Source organism: Danio rerio, chromosome 13 (genome assembly GCF_052040795.2).
Source record: "Danio rerio strain M-AB ecotype USA chromosome 13, GRCz13ab, whole genome shotgun sequence".
NCBI lineage: Eukaryota > Metazoa > Chordata > Actinopteri > Cypriniformes > Danionidae > Danio > Danio rerio.
This window is the reverse complement of record NC_141033.1, coordinates 14865150-14883694: the sequence shown is the minus strand read 5'-3', so window position 1 is coordinate 14883694 and position 18545 is coordinate 14865150. Positions and strand designations below refer to the sequence as shown.

At 36.3% G+C, this 18545-nt stretch overlaps 1 long non-coding RNA gene across 1 annotated transcript in view; it reads left to right on the top strand.

The window, feature by feature from the left end:
• Nucleotides 1-15170, top strand: part of LOC147834154 (uncharacterized) — a 42943-nt gene extending 27773 nt beyond the window's left edge. The window contains exon 3 of the long non-coding RNA XR_015505805.1: nucleotides 15034-15170. This is a non-coding gene — a long non-coding RNA (uncharacterized LOC147834154). The remainder of the gene's footprint in view (nucleotides 1-15033) is intronic.
• The last annotated feature ends 3375 nt before the right edge of the window (nucleotides 15171-18545 follow it).

Genomic DNA, 18545 nt, shown 5'->3' with positions numbered 1-18545 from the left:
AGACATATGTAGAATTGTAAAACAAACTGTTCTTGAAATGTTGGCGATAAAGTGTAAAAATCTCAACAGAAAGTGTGAGCAGACTAAATTTGCTAAAGCCTGTCATTCCAGAGACTGACCTGACGTTCACGCTTGTTGGGACATAATAAATTACAATTAAATTTCAGTAAAAAATTCAGTTTTGACATTACATTTGAAAATTATACACCACGTTATTGCATTATTGATTTTTGATAAATACATGCATGCAGCTTGATTAGCATTAATAGTATGTTGTATATTCCTTAACATATTTAATAATTAATATTAATAATAATTATTTTAAGTCCTTACATTTACACAGCACTTCTCTGGACACTCAAATTGTTTTAAACACATTTTTGGGGGAAATTTCCTTATCCACCATCAGTGTCCAGCATCCACCTGAATGACATGACGGCAGCCATATTGCGTGATGAAGCCAATTATGATATGCGGATGGTTAGGAGGCCATGGTGGACAGAGGCCAGTGAACAAATTCGGCCAAGATGCCAGGATTAAACCCCTACCCTTTTTAACGGACATTATGGGATTTAAAACGACCACAGAGAGTCAGGACCCTTTAGATTCCTTGAAGTTTTAATTATATATTTTTTTACATTATATAGAGAACAACAAGTTTCAGCATTCCAAAGCTAAAGTAATTTCACATTTAAAATGTCAATAACTCAGATGTTATTTTCTACAAATTTATGAGGCCATTTACAGTTTGTAGGTCCGAACAAAGCAATTAAAAATCTTCATTTATTTACTGAGCAGTAGTTAAGCTCCTCTAGGCTGTTTACTTATGTGGAGAAGATGGACTTCATTTCATAATCATTTGTTTATTTACTTGCTACTGTGTTTCCCCAAACGGACAAAGAGATTAATTCTGAAAAGGACAGCAGAGCCCAAGTTGCAGTCTGGATGAAACGCCACTGCAGTTTGTGAACAAGTCCAAAGCTCATCAAAACCGGGTTTGTTGTTAGATGCATGGAAATACACACCCACTGATGCCGGGCCGACACTTTCTAATTAAACCTGCTGCGTGTCGTGCAGTGGAGATGAAAGAGCTCTTTTTTGCTCTTCTGTGAGATTCTCGTTCTTAGTCTTCACATGCGCTGTAGCGAGGCCAGCCGTGAGTTCAGAAAGATGAGCGGAGCTGACGATTGTGAATGTTGCTTTGAGGGATTTTCTCACTATACTGCAAACAAACAGGAGAAAGAGAATGTCTCATTAGACACATCTAAATGGTGGATGTTATATTGTAAATAATGTATGTCCAAAAACAGCCCTTCATCTTTCTTTTGATGTTGTATCCACAGATGGGTATAATATACCCTACATAAATGTATTTGAAATAAAAATACAACTAATATATACATGTTTAAAACAGCTCTGATAAAAATTGAAGCACTGACTACACTTTTGTACACCGTTAAGCGTCTTAATGCATTTGTGTAAACGAAGAAATTACACAGTAAAGAGATCTCAAACCAAGTACTGTAAAACCCAATAAGTTAAGGTAACTCAAACCATTTGAGGAAACTGATTGCAACAAACTATTTAGGTTCAAAAATTAATTCTAATGAGTAGTGTAAACTTAATCCTTTTGAGTAAACTAAGCAATTTGAGCATACTAAAACCCAATAAATGAAGAGACCTCAAACCAATTAAGTACTGTAAAACCCAATGAGTTAAGGCCACTCAAAACCATTTGGAAACCGACTGCTGCTAACCATTTGAGTTAAAAAACTAATTCTAATGAGTACTGTAAACTAAATCCATTTCAGTAAACAAAGCAATTTGAGCACAGTTAAGGCCCGTTCCCACTAAGTGGTTTGGTACAGTACAGTCCACTGTCAAAAGTTGAACAACAGTACCACTTTTTGGCACCCTTTCGAAGGTACCAAACACGAGAAAGGTTATCAAAAGGTGGAGCTTGTGTGGAGCTAGCCAGAATGAAAACAAAGGAACTGCCATGTTTTAAATACACAGCCGAGAGATTACACCGTAAAACTATATGCATATAATAACGAGCCATGGATGACCCAAGCTCAAACAAACCTTGTCGTTGTCTTAATGTACACAAAGCCACGAAGAACAAAATTGCTGTGTCCTGTTGTTGTTTTATTAGGCCGTCTAAAAGTTTTAGCACTTTTTTCTTTTCACTTTCTTCAGAGAGCTTGCGATTGCATCTATATTTGATTTAACGAACTTCTTGAGGTGATCATAATGATGTGTGCATGATTATTGAAGTATCTCTGTCATTGGATCCTTTCAGAAAGAAAAAGACAAACGTGAGAGTGACGCATTGTTTCAGCAACCTGAATCATGAACAAACTGCCCTGTTTATCATCGCTTTTTGGACTATTACGAATTTGGAATGACAGAATTACTCTCTAACAGAGCTTACATGTGCTGCTGAAGATTACAGACACAGATGAGAGGTTTAAACTGACTGTGGGCTATGTTGCATGTTATTTTTTTAACCTAAATAAGGACTAAATGTATGTTGTGTGCAGTTTTTCTGTAAGTGGTAACATATCGGTGACTGTAAGGGTCTGTATGTGTTCATATGTGTTGCATTTAAATATTAATTTATATAATTGCAGATGTAACAGTAGGGTATTTCGCACTTCGTCGTCATTGATCTGCGGTTATAATCAAATTATGTTCATAGACAGGTTAGTAATGAACATTTATACAGTTTTTATATTTATTTTGTATAAAGCCTCAGTGTTGTGAGAAGTGCTTCTTATATGATATGTGAATGACCTGTACAGCTTTACTGTAGACATTTATTAGAGCGAGAATGACGTCAACTGAATTTCTGTTGTATACCACGCCCACCAAAAGGAAGCCACAGCCATATCACCCTGCAGCCCAAGACCGGTTACTCACTGAAGCTAAGCAGGGCTGAGCCTGGTTAGTACCTGGATGGGAGACCACTAGGGAACACTAGGTTGCTGTTGGAAGTGGTGTTAGTGAGGCCAGCAGGGGGCACTCAACCGGTGGTCTATGTGAGTCTTAATGCCCCAGTAAAAGTGAAGGGGACACTACACTGTCAGTGGGCGCCGTCTTTCGGATGAGACGTTAAACCGAGGTCCTGACTCTCTGTGGTCATTAAAAATCCCATGGCACTTCTCGTGAAAGAGCAAGGGTGTAACCCCGGTGTCCTGGCCAAAGTCCCTCTATTGGCCCATACGATCATGGCCTCCCAATCATCCCCTCAATAGCTGGTGTGCGGTGAGCGCACTGGCACCGTTGTCCTGTGGCTGCCGTCGCATCATCCAAGTAAATGCTGCACACTGGTGGTGGTGTGAAGAGAACCCCCCCCCCCCCCCCCCCCCTCATGATTGTGAAGCGCTTTGGGTGTATGGCCATACACAATAAATGTGCTATATAAATACACATCACTCACACCAAAAGGGTACCCTTGGCAGTGGAACTGCAAGTCTAATAAAGGTGACCCGAACCGAACCGAACTGTACCATACTGTACCAGTCAGTGGAAATGGTCCATAAAACCCAATAAATAAAGGGAACCCAAACCAACTAAGTGCTGTAAAACTCAATGAGTTAAGGCAACTCAAACTGTTTGAGGAAACTGATGCTACAAACCATTTAAGTAAAAAAAACTAATTTATGAGTACTGGGAACTTCATTTATGTTGAAATAACAATGTATTTAATTAACTCATTACCTTCAACACTGAGTTTAAAACTCTTTTCAAATAAGTAAAATTTGAGTTAACCACATTTCATTTGATAAAGTTGACTGTTAGGTTTTACAGTGTACAAGTAAAAGTAAAGCCTCAAAAATGTACTTAAGTAAATGGTATCATTACTGCAACTGTTTTTAGTTTTATGCTGGTAACTAGACCACATAACTATACTCATTTAAAGAAAATACCTTATTTTAATGTAAAAAAAAAAAAAAAAAGTCAGTTTTTAGCAGGAAAGAAGCCAAGCAACATCGCTCTGCAATATCACCTAACAAGTTGGTCCATGTATCATCAGCTTTATACAAGCTCACAGCATTCAGCATGTAGTTTTGCACTTGTTAAGAACAACAGCTGCCACTTCATAAAATATCTCTAGGCCTATATCTTTATAAATAATAAATAGCTTAAATTCAGCTTAAATTCAACATGTAATTCTGTTAAAAACATTTTTTTTTTTTTTGTGGTAAAAAATACTTAACATATCTGAAAACAATTTGTCCTGCATTTGGCAAAATCCAACAGGGGACAAACCCATGGACCATGAGAAAATCCTAAGGACCCTTTTCGCAAGCCTGTTATGATACGTTTACAGGGAGCAATTCCAATGGACCTTCGGAAGATCCTAAGGATCCTTTTCACAAGCCTGTTATGACGCATTTAACAGTAGTCAGCATCTTAAATCCTTAAAAGTTTTTAATATTTAGATTTTTTTAAATGTATGAACATTTATATGTATTAATATATGGAGAATATCATCTTTGTTTCAAATTAGAAAAAATGTATTACCCCTCCAGTACATTTGACCTTGCTCTCTCTGCTGCTGTCATTAGTCTCACACAATTTTTTTCTTTTTTCTGTAAGTCTGGATAACACCATTGGGGAGTTTTTCTTTTATTATTTGAGCAAATAAAATAAAATATGTTTTCCCCACTATGACAACTTAGATAACTGAATTGACAACTGAGATACTCGAAAATGTGAAAAGGGTCTAGAAAAGGATTAAGACTTTCTTTAGAAAAAAAAGCATTCCAAAAACAAGCATTGCTCTTTTAAATAGCACTTAGAAAATATTTGAAAAATAATTACAATTATTTTATTATTCTAATAATTATTTTGTCTTCAATTGTATACATTTTGATGGCTGTCACTAACGCCAAAAAAAAAAAAAAAAGTTACAGAAGCAAAATAAAAGAGTAAAATATTCAAATCCAACTATTTAAAAACTGAAAAAAAAAACAAAAAAAAAAAAACTTGTGAACTGGTGGTACTTTCACCGACTCGGTCCCAGTCATTCCCCTCTCTGGCCAGCAGAGGTCATCATCACCGGACATCATCACCAGAGATTACATCATCCACTTAAACTGATAAGCGCACACACCTGTTCCTCATCCCGATAACGACCCACACTCACCTATTTAAGCCACACGCTCACTACAGTTCTGTGCGAAGTCTTGTTCTGCCCCAGCTAACACTACTGAGTGTTTCCTGATCATTGCCTGCTTACCCGTTGACAACTTTGGACAGTATTCTCGACTCTGTATTGCCTGCCGCCTGCCCTGAACTCTAGCCTGCATCCTGACTTAGATCCTCGCCACCTGCCTTTGACCTAAGCATGATTACTCACCTTGTAATTGCCAGGCGCCAGGCCTTCGACTAACTACAACTCTGTTTTATGTGAGTACACGCCGTACACGCTTAACATCTGTGTGCTGTCTGTTATTAAACTCTGTTTAAAAAAATATACTGCAAATGAATGCCTCTGTGTCAGACCCTCCGTTACAGGTACATTTTTGTTTGTAACGGAGCATTTTTGTTTGTTTTCTTTGATTGGGTCAGTACAGAATCACAGCCAATTGAGGTCTTTTATTAACTAACATATTTAAAAAAATAAAAATAAATAAGTGAATAAGAGAGTCCATCGAAATCTAGTCAAATGAGCTCAGTAGTGCCTTATAAAATCTCTGACACTTAGAACAGTCTGCTGCTGCATCAAGAAATGCAACTTGAATCTTTGTTCCTCATGCTGAAACATGTACATAAGCTCTGTGCAGTGAAGCTGCTGGTTCTCCAGGCCCGGGGTCCGTTCTTCGTACCTCGCTTAAATGATCTAAGATGATTTGGCAGATCCTGGATCTTTTAATCTCGATAACTGATCTCTCGCTAATTTGGTTCTTTAAACAAGTTCGCGAATCAGATTAGAATGTCTGGATAAACTGATCTGAGATCGCTGCGTGTGTTGTGAAGGACAGATCTATCGATCCTCGAAATCATGATCAGCAATGCAACGATTGGCTGACGGCACAGCAGCGTAATGACATCATCTGATTAATATTCAATTATCCATGTGAGCAAAATTACATCAAATTAGCAGTAAACAGTTTGTTGAATATGACACGCAATAACCTTCCACATTTGTTGTGAGCTGCAGGCTTTACACTTTCATGTGTCAAGTGTATTCATCATGTATTTCAATGCATATCAGTGTATTTAGTTCTACATTTAGAAAAGATTTTCTTTATTATAGTAGCCGTTTTTAATCGGTGTAAAGAATAACTGGTTGTTTACAAAAGCATTTTGATATTGGTAAAGGCGTCTGCAACTTTTGTGAAGCATCAAATCACCGGCATATTAACTGTCAAAACATGTTCATGACCGCATATGTATTATTGCTTTAAAAAAAAGGGTCACATATTGTGCATTTCTATTATACACAATTTGTACTAAAGCGATCTAAAAAGATTATATCAATAAGTTTTCTCTTTGTACCACCAGGTGGCAGTCTTTGTACTTTCATTTCAAGGGTGCAGATTGCATAAGTTTTATTAATATGTATAACTTTATTTATTTTATTAATGACTATAACTTTATATATATATATATATAGTTAAAAAATATGTACCATTTTCCCAAGTGTATATAACTACTACTGTAAGAAAAAATCAGAATTCGGAACATACTTTCTGTATTATCTTTGCTTGAACTGAGCCGGTCTAATCCTGTTTATATGATTTGAACCTGCTCCCGATCAGGTTTGACCTAGCAGAACTGTTGCTATGACAACAACTCTCGGATCAGTTTTGAAGAACGAAATGATCCTGGATCTTGTCAAATCGTCAATATCCAAATCCAGCTAACTGAGTAATCCACGTACGAAGAACGGACCCCCGAACTCAACTTGGATAATCAAAACAACTCTGAAATTTTCATTCTGGGAAATTCAGACATTGAGTTGTCAGTGTCAAAATCCAAGGGAGCATTCAGACTTTCATGAGTGACAGATGCAAAAGCAAATGTCTATTATGATTCATGGAGCAGCAGAACAAACGGCATTAGTAACAGGCAGATGTGTGCAAAGTTACTATTGACATAGAGGCATATATTGGGAGAGTACCAAGACATTTTCTGCCATCAAGATGATGTATTCCATGTTGATGATTAATAGATCAAGACTTGCTCTGCATGTGCCACAATGGTCTGATTTGGTAGACACAGACTGAATGTGCTTGACTGGTCAGTCTGCAATCCATACTAAAACTGTATGGGTCTTCATGAAAAGGCGAAACATTTTTTCAATATTTTCAAAATTCAAAAGATATTCCAAAATTTCTTGTAAAACTTAAACAGTCAGTATCCTCAATTTCCAGATGAATAAACATTGTATCAAAGGGAAAGTTAATGTGACATCATGTTAAACATGTCACTGTCACAACAATTTTTTTTTTTTTTTTTTTTTTTTTTTTTTTTTTGCGCAGCGTGTTGCAGCCATCAAAATCAATATTTTGGTACACTGCTCAAAAATAAATAAAAGCTATACTTTTTAATCGAAGTATAGCATCACGTGAATAAAACCTGAACTCCAGCAGACCTCTCTGGTCAATACCAATAGAATAATATAATAGAAAAAAAAATATCAGTTTGTAACATCAAGCAGCAAAACAGCCTATTTTTAACATCTAAAATTAATAGAAGTGAATGAGACCAGAAGTCTCGGGCCAAAAAGATTCAAATGATTGTGCCTAAAGAACAAGGTGAATATGGTTAATTTAGTTTACCCAATTCACTTATAGTGTGTGTCTTTGAACTGAGGGGGAAACCAGAGAACATGTAAACTTCACACAGAAATGCCAACTGACTCAAACGTGACAATTACAACCACTAAATCACAGTACCACCTTAAACTAACATCACCAATATGGGTATAGTAAGATCCTTCTGTGCCTACTGGTAGACGGCTGTTATCATCCATTCACATGGTTAAACAGCTATAGATTGCATACAGCAGCTTAACAAAAGTTTCCATTATTGTATTGTATTAACGTCTACCCCTAGGCCAACCCTAAACGATATCTTTCAACATTGAGATGTGAAAATAAGGGATGGCCACCATAATGAGGGATATACGGCGATATTTGGTGGTATAGTTGTGTATAGGGAGGATAATGTTTATTAATGTATCTGTAATGCCACCCTTCAGAGAATTACTGAAAATACGGGAGAAATGCATGAAAATAACTTTATGGGATGATAGCGGGATAGAACTGTAAAATAAGAGAGAATCCTGGGAGGGTTGACGAGTATGCCCTAAACCTAACGGGCACAGTAATGTAAAAACAGATCTGAATTTGAAGTCTTCCCTATTAGTATAGCTGATTAACCATGTGAATGGATGATAACATAAACAAAATAATTACATACATATTTTCATCCATTCATTTAAACTATCTCTGCCGATAACCACTGTCAGAGAAATTTATAAAAGAAAATTAAAGAGATTGAGGAGCAGGGAGATAGAGGAATAAAGGTGAATTTGAAAGAAAATAAATGGATTTGGACCCAACCCAAGATTGAACTTGTGCCTTGCTCCACACTGAAGGAGGAAAGTGGACAGGAGAAAAGAGCAGTGGCCACGAGTGATAGAAAAGAGAAAACATTCAAAGGCTTGCTGTTCGGCTTCACAGTCCATCTTTATTCAGATGATGGTTTACTTTCAGTTTTGTCTTTTCTTCACACTGACCCATGCTCCCCATGTGTCCTGTCTCTTTTCTTTTGTGCATGCTTGTTAAAGCCTGCTGTGAGGCATTTTTATCCATCAAATGACATCTGTAAGTTTTCCACGCTGAGGGAAACCTCAGGCTCTAAAATGCATGTCCTTCAGAGATGTGGCTTTAAATGCTGGTGTTTGACAGAGATATGAATTATATCTCAGTTTGAATCAGGGAAAAAAGAAAAGCGGAATCAAAGGAGGATGCTTTTGTGTAATTCAGCAGGAGCACATGCTATGAGGAGAATTCAGGAAGAATGAGAAGCACCTGCTGATTGTGCCGTTTATTTCGTGGGATGTCGCCTCATTCGCTAAAGGAATTATGCAAATGGGGTAATGGCACAAACGTGGTCACCAGTTTAGTGCTAAATTGAATTTGCATCTTTCAATTCATGATCTTGTGGGTTGTGTTTCAGAGGGCAGTTTGTGAAGGATGTAGTGGGTTATTGTTCTCTGTAACACTGGGACTGCATCATCTCTGTATTACTGCAAACCAAGGACAGAATTTGCTCAGTAAAATTGCCAAAGGGTGCTTGGTTACACATGGACCCACATTTAGTGAATTTTTGCTCTGTAAAATTATACTACAAGTATGCTATTGTAAAGGTGTTATCTCTATTTTATCTAGTAAATGTCTGCTATATTATTTGCTATTAAACATAACAGCACTTTTAAAGGTCGCATGAAATGAAAATAAAGTTTTTTAGATGTTAGTATCAGTATTATTTATTTTTAGGATATCTAAAAGCTAGTGTGCTCCAAAACAGTGACAAAATTAGCATTTAGAAAATACAAAACTGATACGAACACAAAGCTTGTAGTTTGTCATTTCTGCCCAAATGGATCAGCGGTTTTATTCACGTCAACACATACTACAGTTTGTCATCACATCTCAACCAATTAAATGCTCTAGTATTTAATAAGCCTGGACGCTTATTTGCTTTTCATTTGATGCACTTGAGCTCAACCACCCTCCATGCAGCTAATTAAAATGTTATAACTTGATTTAAAGGGTGTTATCAGTGGCTATCAGCTGATAGACATGGGTTAGTAGGGGCCTTCTGCGACTACTAGTAGGCTCAGTAGGCTATTCTCCATCCAAATGGTTAATCAGCTATAGATCACATACTGCTGCGGCTGGAAGTTAATGAGAATTCTTTATTCATTCATTCCTTTTCTTTTCGGCTAAGATACTTTAATTTGGGGCCACCATAGTGGAATGAACCGCCAACTTATCCAGCATATGTTTTATGCAGCAGATGCCCTTCCAGCTGCAAATCATCTCTGGGAAACATCCATACACACTCATTCACACTTATACACTACGGACAATTTAGCTTACCCAACTCACCTGTACTGCATGTCTTTGGACTGTGTGGGAAACCGGAGCACCCGGAGGAAACCCACGCAAACGCAGGGAGAACATGCAAACTCCACACAGAAATCCCAACTGACCCAGCCGAGGCTCGAACCAGTGACTTTCTTGCTGTGAGGCGACAGCACTACCTACTGCACCACTGCATCGCCAGAATTATTTATATTATTTAACAAATTTCCCATTAATTGTATTTTATCAACATCTACTCCTACCCCAACCCTAAAACCAACTGTCACAGTAATGTAGAAACAGATCCGGAGAAATCTCTATTATAATAGCTGATTAACCACGAGAATTACACTTACTGGCCCATATCTATCAGCTGATAACCACTGATAACGTCCATTCAATCGAGTAATAACATTCGAAGCAGGTGCTCACTGGCAGAGCTGTGATTAAAAACAAAATGCTATTGGCTTTTTTTTTTTTTTTAAAGAGGAGGAGCTACACTATGTCCCACCCTCCCTTTGTGTTACGGTTGAGATCACGTCAAGCATTGAAAAAAAAAATAGCATATTTCAAAGCACATTATTGGACCTTTAACAAATTTGAAGATGTGATTTGGTCATTTAGAGTTTTTTTTTTTTTAATCAAGTGCAACTGACTTTTTAAAAAGTGTTATTATTACATGTTTTTTCACATGAACCATCTTTCAGAACGACATTTCTTGTGTGTTTCCTGTGTGATTTAACATGAGTTATTTATTTACTAATACACTAATGCAAGTTTCGTTATTGTTACAAAATTGACCTTTTATTTTAGTCATTTAGCAGACACTTTTATCTATGACCTCATTTACACTAATACCTTTTAGTTTTAAAATGCTGTTTTAGAATGAAATTGATCCGCATCCACCCTGGCATTTCACCCAGCATTTCTGAACAACTCTTTTTAACCTCAATCTCATTTAATTTTAAGATTTAATCTCATTTGTTAAATTTGATATTTAATTCATCTTGTTGTCTATATCTAATGACGTATTCCCCGACTTTGGTCTTTTGAATCTATTACTTGTTCTCAGGTAATGTGTTTTGGCTGGGCGCAAATAATATATTAATTAATGTAACTGGCCGCGTATACTGATTCTGCACATTTGACTGATTGCTTGCCTTTATTTCCTATATTGTGTAAACTTATTGTACATTATGCTTTTATAATGGCTATTATTGATTATTAAAGGGCACCTATGGTGAAAAATCAACTTTTCAAGCTGTTTGGACAGACATATGTGTAGATGTAGTGCATAGACTGTCATATTGGGGTAATATAAAATCACCTAGTCTTTTTTTTTTTAAATTTAACAACATAAAACGGTGGACCAATTGGAGCGGCTTTCAGACCGACCACAACTTGAGGTAGGAGTGCGGTTACCCCGCCCACCGAATTGATTGACAGCTGCACGTATTAACATGTCCCGGTAGTCTTGTTATAATCATATCAACAAGACCAGATGTGCGCAAAGCAACCTGGAATAAAAGGTCTGTTCAGTTTGCTAGGATCATCAGTCATCATCAAATGTGATCAAGAGTAACTTTTGCATGTTTCAAAACAGTTCACGTGTGTAATGAATTACATTGATTTACTTCAGAACACTGTCAGAACAATTATAAAGGAAGATGCTTCAATCCCAGTTTGTAGACATTGAATCAGGTTTATTTAGTACACTAACATAACAGATATCCATATAGCAGTGGAGATTAACCTGTATCCTGTCACATTTGTGTGCAAAAAGAGTGTAAAGCTAAACATGCTCTGTCTGTGTGTGTTTGTGTGTGCACGTGCATGAACTTTGTAAAGACATTGTGTGTGACTCATCGATGCAACTGCACAACAAATACTCATTGGTAAAGTTCTAACTGTAGTATTTCTCACAAACGCTACGTGAGATCATTTTCCTTTAAGTCTGTCTGTTGTCTGACGCAACCGAGGGAGGAGAATAAGGCACGCAGAAAGGCACATAAAAACGGTAGGCGGGGAGGACTAGCCTTAGAGGCGCAGAACAAAAAAAAAAAGCCCCCTGGTGCAAAAATGTATAAAATAGAATCTTGTAAAAGTTATAATGAAAAATATGACAGGTGTTTTGGGCTTAAACTTTACAGACACATTCTGGAGATGCAAAACACTTATATTAAATCTGAAAAAATGGTAACCTACAGTAGGTGCCCTTTAAACTGACATTCAGCAAAAGAGAGGGTATGTTTTGTATTTTCAATAAGGGTGAAAGGAGGCAGTTCTGCTATAGGCTCCGTTTTGTTATAAATATACATATAGTAAAGATGACAGTCATATAAATATAGCTACACGAAGCCTCAACATTTTTGGTGTTTGTTAAGTTAATATCAAAATGAAAATTCCTTGTATCATGTTTTCATTTTATTGTTGAGAATGTGAAACAACGTAGCCAGGGTGATGTGAATGAGGTTTCCTTTGAAGTCTTACCCGACGTGTCCTCTGGAATTTGTTTTCCATATCAAACTTGCAAAGTCTAAACTTACAAGGAAAGCATGCAAGACTGAACTTTGTATAAAACTTTGTAGGCTACTTAATATTGAGGAAAAAACCCCAATCAGATGTCTCCATTTTCCCCCATCCACACTAGCACGGAGCAGCAGCATTTTAAAATGAAAATGGCCTCTTCAGGGTTTCCAAAACGCTTTGTTTTTGGTGCTCGAAAACTCTGGTGTAGTGCGGATGGATGGCATAACTTACACGCAAAACCAGCAAGCAAAACCTACGCGTTTTTAAGCTAAAACGTAATACTGTAAACGGGGCCTAAAGCAAAGTTTCACAAACTCTGTCCTGGAGGGCTGGTGTCCAACTTGCCTCAACACAACTGCCTGGAAGTTTCTAGTATACCTTGATTAACTGGTTCAGGTGTGTTTAATTGTGGTTGAAGTTAAAATCTGCAGGACACCGACCCTCAAGGACTGAGTTTTGGCACCCCTGATCTGAAGCAACTTGCAATGAAGATGGGTTTAAGCAACTCATCATAAAGAGACAGTACTTGCATCAGATGCTAACAATACCTGAATTTGTCAAAAATATATACAAGCTGGAGTAGGTAGGGACTAAAAAAAAGACTGTTTATTTTTGCTCATGAAAACAAGGGGCTTTTAGATGCCTTTTTAATTTTGCTGCCAAGAATTCAGCAGTTTGTAGGGTCTTGGGGAGATCTTTCCACCAACATGAAACAGTAAGCCAAAAGGTTCTGGAAAGGTATGTAGAGCCTTGTGATGGTACCAAGTCAGCACTCACTTTCTGATCCAAGGCTTCTAGTTAGATGTAGATTTGTAGAAAAAAACGTTGAAGAGTGTGCAGAGCTTGTGAGCAAGCATCAAAGCGTCACCTGTGCCATAATATATTTACTAGTCCAACTAAAGATTGAGATTATCAGCAAAACAAAAGCAAATATTTAGCTGCTTAAATGTATTTCATAAACTGCATGAAAAATAGATAAAGTAGCTAAATTGGCTGATCAGCAAACTAATCTCACTCATCAACTAGAAAGAAAAAGCTGGTTTGCTAAGTTGTTATTCTTCTCTCTTCTTATAATACTATTCAGTGAGAAATGTCTTATGGTAAATTGTATTCTACTTTGCCTTGTGGCAGTCAGCCCTGAGCACCATAGTGGCTTTATTTCTTGCTGTTCCAGTTCACATTGAGCAATCCAACAGATGTGTCACATGAATTATTCACATCTTGCCAAAAAAAACTATATTTGGTTGTCCTGTTAAGCCAGGTAATGAAAGATCTTCATATCATCTAATGGCATACTTCATCAGGCATTTTATCAAGTATTTTGGACGCCAAAAATGCCTTTTGTGAAAGTATTTAGTTATTCATTCATTCATTCATTCATTTTCTTTTCAACTTAGTCACTTTACTAATCAGGGGCACCACAGCGGAATGAACCGCCAGTATTTAATTATGAATTACTTATTATTTTGGGGCCATCATTTAAGCACATTTAGTTAAAATCCTGCTCATATTGAATAGCATCTGATTATATCTAATATTTTATTGCTGAACTATGACACAAAAGTGATGCAGTTGTTTAGAAATTTCAGCTCTCAAGGATTTTTCACAGTGTCTTTTAAAATCCTTGCTCCTGTGAACCGTTTGACGTCCATTTCCACTCAGTGTTGGCTTATATTTGTGAAGTAGTCATTCTCCACAGAGAGCAGGGAATGATTGTGTGTGTGTGTGTGTGTGTGTGTGTGTGTGTGTGTGTGTGTGTGTGTGTGTGTGTGTGCGTGTGTGTGTGTGTAAAATATCTCATCCGAGCAAAATAGAGGTGTTAGATGATTTGAATATTGTCAGAACAGAAGAAGGGTGTGCATTTAGATATAGCCCTATTCCAGAGGTTTCACCCTCTATGGTGTATGTGACAGTGACTAAATGAGTGTTTGTTTGCGTGTGTGTTGGTATATGCGACCAAATTAATTTGCAGACAACACCACATCACCAAGAGCAAATTAATTTGCATACAACACCGCATCACATTAGTTTTCAGCAAATGTTTTTCCAAGTGAAGACAATGACAGACATAGAGAAATTTTATATTCATCAATACTGTCAGACATCAAAGACCTGTCTGTCAGAGACGAGGGGAAAAGAGTGAGTTTCCTGTTCCTGTCCATTTTGGCAAAAACACTCTTCTCTTTCTTTCATCATGACATAGATTTTGTTCATTTTAAGGCTCATTTATAGTGGTATTTGTAAAAAAAATATGTAATATACACTGTTAACGATTTTTGTAAAGTACACAATATATTACTGTAATGTGAACTGTATTTTACTGTAGAATATTTTTTGCAGTCTGTTACTGTATTTTAAAGATGTATTGTGAACAATACTGTATATTTTACAGGTGAGATAATCAAGGAAACCTGGACACGTCCCCTGCCTCAAGTCTCACGGAGGAGCCCTGAAAGCTAAAACGAGGAGAGACACCAGTGCTGGACAAGAGAAGACCGGGCCCAGGCATATTGTTTTACTTTTGCTTTCAGTTTGACGGCATTCTCAGTGAGGAGCTGCCACCTGTTTGTTTTATTTACTAATTAAAAACTTATTAAAAGTTTGTCGGTTCTCCGCTCTCCAAAATCTGATAATGCAGAGGAACACAAGTGCCTGTTTTTTTTTAAGATCAAAACTTATCAGTTTTTTTTTCAATAAAATAATGTTGCATAGGTTTCAGACATTTTGTGCTTCGTAAAATACACATTGTTGTCTATGGAGATGGCAGTAATAAGTGTTTTTTACACACTCTGACAATGTGTGTTATATCCAATAGCTCTAATCTCTCCACTACAGTACATAAGGGTTGTGTTTTGCCATGTCATAACCCAGACGCATCATCGCCATGGAAAATAATAGTGATGCAATCTAACCAATGTTTACGTTAGAAAACTTAGACAAAGGGGTCAGCTGAGGTATTAAAAATTCATGTGTACTATGCTTAACTAACTTAAAAACTGTAGAATACTCAAGACATTTTACTTATGTAGTTTTGAATGGGGAAAAGTGTAACAGTCAATATAGAGCACAAAGTCCCATCTAGTACAGGAGCCAGTCATCAACTGCTATAGACTGAAGATTCTCCAGGGGGAAGCTCGGATCAGTCATGTGCTTTTACGACAGGTTTTGTGTCAACAAATGCACTGAAATACTAGCAAATAGTAGCAAATAGTACATATATGAGAAATATATCCACATAAAGCTTAAAATTTGTGCTTTTAAAATGAACCAACTACACTTGTAAACAAAAGTTTTCTGGTTTTGTAATCTGCATTAAACAAACGCGAGGTACAGTTCATCTGGTCAAAGGTACATCACATGACAGCAACTTCTCAAACACCCACAAACTTGCAAACAAAGAGTCACTGTAATTTCTGGAAGAGATTCATTATCAAGACCAAGATTTGAATTAGTTTAGAAGACCAGCACAATCATCCAGACCATGATATGATGTAAAATGGCCATAAATGAGGTTGGTGTCATGATCTTGTCTTTTTGAGTGCATATACACAGTAGCTCGGGCAGCTTTAAAAAAACGCAGATTTTGTTTTACTCAAATGTTTAGAAACAAAACTTATAAGACAGTTGTTTAATTTTATTAGTGATTCTAAATGTGTAATGTAATGTAAGCTTGGCAAATTTTGGAGAATCTGATGTTTTCCCATTTAGACAGAATGCCCGAGCATACTGCCTAAGAGGCGTTTCAAAGATGGCTGTCGAGTAAAACGACTTGCCTTAAAGTGACTTTGACTAACTACAGTTGAACAGGGTAAACTTCCCTTCCCCTTAACTTTAACCTAAAGTACTTTTTTCTTTCTTCTTTTTGAGAAATACACTATAATATGTGCACATTTTTATTAGCACTAGGATTATAATTAGCATGAGAATCTATACAACTGTTTAGCATTGTAAATAACTTTGAATGCAGTAATTTTATGATACCCCTTCTCTGTTTAAATGTTAAATGTAATCAAACTGATTTTTTGATAGTTTTTTTAAAGTAACAATTAGCAAGAGAGTTAACCTGTACTCTCATCATCAGTTTCACACATCCTGTGTTTATTTCGGCACCCATATTAATAGGTTACAATATTCACACTGCACTTGTGAGCAGCAGTTCCTGTTGATGAAACATGTTATATGCAATGGAATTATAATAAAATTTACCAATGCACTTTTTTTGCAAAATAGGCTGTTATATAGCAATTAGAAATGCTGGAATTACTCTAATGTTTTTTAAACACACACAAACACGCACAAACTCTCACACCCACACACGCACATGCACATCAGTCGAGGTTGATTTAAGTTCAGCATGAACTGACAGGCACACAAATAGAATTTACATTCACTAAATCTGACTGAAAGATTTAAGCCATTTATAGCTTCGCTGGGATTTGGCTTCTATGTAAATTAAATAAATCTGAATGTAAGTTTGCTTTCCTCTCCTAATGTAAATGAGATATTTAAGGATCAACTTTGTAATAATTCTCAATAGTTTTTTTCTGTTAAGCATATTATAATTTTACCTGTTTCTAAAGGAAAGATGCAATGGAATAACCTACAAATCCTGGAAAATAGCCATGTTATATTCTTCTTATTATGTATTTTTATTAGGAGTTGCAGCAAACACTGTCACGATGTGAGCCTGCTGTTGTAGTTAAGCTGCAGTAACATAACCTCAACATAAACTCTATAAATCGTAATTTTGCAGCATTTATAAATTTTATGATATTGCAAAAAATATTGTTCAGCAAATGGATCTTCGCGAAAATTATTTTAGTGGTGTTTTAGTAAATACATACATTAAGTATCATATCATACATCCATAGGCCGTATCATACACCCTGCACAAGGTGCAAGGTGGTCTAAAGTCCAGCTTAGAGCACGTTAGTTATGCGCCTATGTGGGTTTAAACATTTACAAATTGCTTAATGCACACATGATGTGCAGTGCAATACACAAATATCTTTACATATATATAAAAAAAAAAATTAAGGATGAAAATGTTAACTACCACTAACCTACCTCCACGCCTTATTATTAATATTTTTTTTCAGTTAATTCATGGCAATTTGCATTTTTGTTATAATGCTGTTATTATTATTATTATTATTATTATTAACAATATTATTTATTGTATGCATATTTATGCTTGTTTTAATAAAAACATGTTTAGATTTTTCCACCTGTAGGGTTTTGGAGATGAATGTATCTCCTTATGGGGTATAAGAATAGGATGTGTTTTTAGAAATAAGTTATTTTTACCTTTGACCACACTTTGTTATTATTATTCATTTATTAGTTTGCTGGAAATCAGAACTGAATTTAGAAATAGTTTTGAAACAAAACTTTGTGCGTAAACTAAATTAAACATGTATGGATGTACTCAGTGAAGTGAGTACAACACCGTTTCCTTATCCACGAAAGTAAAGGAGTAAAGTAAATAGTAAATGTAAAGCAAAGAGGCTAAATGGTAGAGGCTCATTCTTTATCCTTGCGTAGATGGTCTGTTTAATTGTTTTCTCATTAGTAAAGCTCTGAGTTTTTCTATTTTTCTAGTTTTTCCACTGACAAAGTCTATCATGTAAATAGCAAATGTGTCATGACGTGAAGCAAATTACTCTTAAAGGGAATGGGAGATGAGAGATTCTGATTGGTTTAATGCACGTTGTGCTCAGGGCCGAATTTAGAACACATTGGGCCCTGGGGCTATTGCAAATTCAAAGGCCTCTCTGAACTATTTAGAAAGCAAACTATATATTTATATATATATATATATATATATATATATATATATATATATATATATATATATTTATTGTAGCGAGTCTACTGATGCCACGTCGCCCTGGTCACAAATTC